The following is a 3,317-nucleotide window of genomic DNA, read 5'->3' as shown; positions in this document are numbered from 1 at the left end:
ACTGCAACAACTCTGTTTATTTATCCCAACATTTAAGAAGAGTTCTCCTGCTTAGAGGTGTAGTCAGCTTTGAACTGGACTGCAGCAGTGCCAAGAAGTTTCTTGAAAAGGAAAAAGGTGATATTTTGCTCCATAATGAACCATAGCGCAGGGGGAGGTTAACCTCACAACACCACCACCCCAAACTATAAACTGTTAAGGATTTGAAAATGCTGTTTCTCTCCCTGTCTTCCATTTGCCTCATTGTTTTTGCTCTTTTAAGCAGCTGACACTCAAAAATTTTGTGTGTCAACTACTGTATGCACTCAGCATTTGGTAAAGTCCTGCAAATTGACAGGACCTTTATTTCTGAACTTCTTTTTAATTTACCAAGTATGTACTCCTGTGAACCTAGGAAGAAGTCCCCCAGTAGACAGAAACCACTATAATCTAAGGCAGGGGTGTCAAACATAAGGCCCGGGAGCCGGATGCGGCCCATGGAAGTTTTTTATCTGGCTCTCTCGGCTGCTGAGCAGTGCTGAGGTGTTACAGGTACATGAAAATTAGGTTCTCCCATATCTTGGAATATGATCAAGATTTTCATATTTTCTCTTCTGTTACTTGCAGCTAATGAGTTCCTAAGTGAGAAAAAGTGCTTATGTTTGACCTAATGACATCACTTCTAGCCCTCAGCAGGCATGATGAATGCTATTCGGCCCTCTATATGAAACAGGTTTGACACCCCTGAGCTAAGCCTTTCATGGCTGGTACTATTAGTGTTGTAGTAAGAAGAGTTTGGGCTTATTGGGCATGGTCTATGAAGATTTTCATTTCCTAATGTTTCATCCACACCTATGATGGGCATTTTCAAAGGACTAGAGATGAGAATCACAGACCTTTCATCTCACTCCAGAGCAACTGACAATAACTGTTCAAAGTTGCTCAAAGTCTTCTCCTTTCTGTTATGGTGTTTTGTATCTCTTTCACTTCCCTGTAAATTTGAGTGGTATTGCGTAGTTGTAGTCAATATTTGTGTATGTTGAAAATCCATCCTGTGGCCTGTCTCTGCCACGTGTTCAGCCACTGCTGATTTATCAACCTGTAGCAACCAACAGTGCCTCTCATGTTCTTTTACCCTGGTGTTTGCGCTCCTTCTTGTGGTGCCTATGTATACTTGACCACAACCACATGGGATTCTATAAACCCCTGCCAAGGAGAGGGGGTCCGTTGAGTCTTTTGCTGATTGTAATTTCTGCCATATTTTCTAATTGGGCTTAAAGATTGGTCTCAAATTTGCCTTCTGCAGAATCCTACCTATGTGGTCCATTACATTCCTTATCTATTGGGGGGAATACTTTTATCCTTGAATCAAACTGTTCTGTTGCCTGTGAAACATTCTGCCAGTGGAATTGCATTGATCTCTTGATCAGTAATAAATAAATCATAAAGGATCATAGTCCTTTAAGGAACACCTGGTGAACAAGATAAGTGGACAATTATTGTCAGTTGCTCTGGGGTGAGACAAACAGACTGATTCTCACCTCTAGTCCTTTGAAAATGCCCACCATAGTTGCGAGCAAAATATTAGGAAAATGAAAATCTTCATAGACCTGCGCTTCTCAACATTTGTCCCCCACTACACCACTTCACATGGTCCACCTATGGGAAGTACAACTACAAGTAACTGGCAACAATGTCATCACCAGTTACTTTTAGATTGGGAGGTCAGACACAATGTGACAAACACTGGTAAGAAGATGAGGGTAGATAGGAGGGCTTTGTTGAGCACGCAAAAAGAGCACGCTGGAGCTCTTGCCTGCTGAGCTGAGCTTCCTACTGATGCTAGTCTCGCTGCTGGGCAGCAGGGATCTGGGGGTCCCAGATGTACCACCAGACACCACCTCCAGTACCACCAGTGGAACCAGAACCACTGGTTGAGAAACACTGTCACAGACCATGGACATTAAGCCCAAACAGTTCTGACTGCAACAGTAATAATATAGTGGTACTCTATATCAGGGGTGTCCAATGGAAAGGCAGAAGCCAATACAGTTGGTTCCAGTGGCGTCGCAGGAGTTGCCAGAATGTGACTGTGTTCAGCCATGAACTGCCTCTGGATTTTGCCTCAAGGTTGACTCCTGAAGCCTTTTCCATTACTGGATGTAGCCACAAGGCAGTGGAGGTTTGGGATCAGAGTTTTCCTTCTCTCAGATGAGCTGCCTTCCCAGGCTAACGAGTCCCATCTACCCGATGAATGAATGAAGGTCTTGCAATAGCTCAAGGCCTATAAAAGGCCTTGCACAAAGCAAGGCTGGCCTTTCCTTTGCTGCTGCTACTGCATCACAGACATGAAACAGCAAGCAGTGGAGGGAGCCCTCATCCCACAGCTCACAGAAGAGGTCAAACAGTTGCCCTCAGGCTGAGAGCAGTCGCGTCGGGCCAATGAGGGCTCCAACAAATCTCTGGAGGGCCAGAAGTTCATTGGAGACTGGAGGCTCCCTGAGGGCCGCATTGAGAGGCCTCAAGGGCCGCAAGTGGCCCCAGGGCCAGGGTTTGGGCATCCCTGATCTATATTACGGGTAGCTGTGGTTCAGGTTCTAACTGGGAGGCCCCCATCTGCTGGGGCTGCAGTCCTATCCACACTTACCTGGGAGTAAGCTCCATTGACTACAGTGGGACTTCCTACTTAGTAGATATGGCTAGGATTGGGCTGTCAGAACCCAATCCTATCCATGTCTACTCAGAAGGAAATCCCATTATAGTCAGTGGGGCTTACTCCCAGGAAAGTGTGGATAGGACTGCAGCCTCAGGGCCCAACCCTATGCATGTCTACTCAGAAGTAAGTTCTTTTACAGTCAATGGGGCTTACTCCCAGGCAAGTGTGGATAGGATTGTGGCCTTAGTTTCCTGTTAGGAACTGTTAACTCTGGAAACAGAGACACTGAAGGCCAGGGTAACCCCCAGGGGCAGAGTTCACCCCCCCATCTTTTATAGCCCCGCCCCCACGCTTGCTCCACGTCTGCAGGAAACGGACTTGCTTTTCCGATCACGTGCCTACGGCTCGCCCAATCGTTAGCCAGAAACAGAACGGCCTGAGCGCTTCCCTAGTCACCATGGAAACCGCTCGAATTTTTCCGTTAACTGCCTTCCTAGGAAACAAGTGACGGACAGCCTTGTTCTCGAATCACGGACAGAGGCGGGGTTTCCAGGTAAGCCACGCCCTCTCGCTGGAAGCTCGCGGCCTTCTCGGGGGCGGGGCGGGGAGAGGCGGTAGCCTAGCTGACAAGAGGCACGAAGGCGGGACGGGCAGGTCAGACGAGGAAGTGAGGAGTCGGCCA

This window comes from Tiliqua scincoides, chromosome 2 (genome assembly GCF_035046505.1).
Source record: "Tiliqua scincoides isolate rTilSci1 chromosome 2, rTilSci1.hap2, whole genome shotgun sequence".
NCBI lineage: Eukaryota > Metazoa > Chordata > Lepidosauria > Squamata > Scincidae > Tiliqua > Tiliqua scincoides.
The sequence above is the reverse complement of the archived record's forward strand: the minus strand, read 5'-3'. Positions refer to the sequence as shown.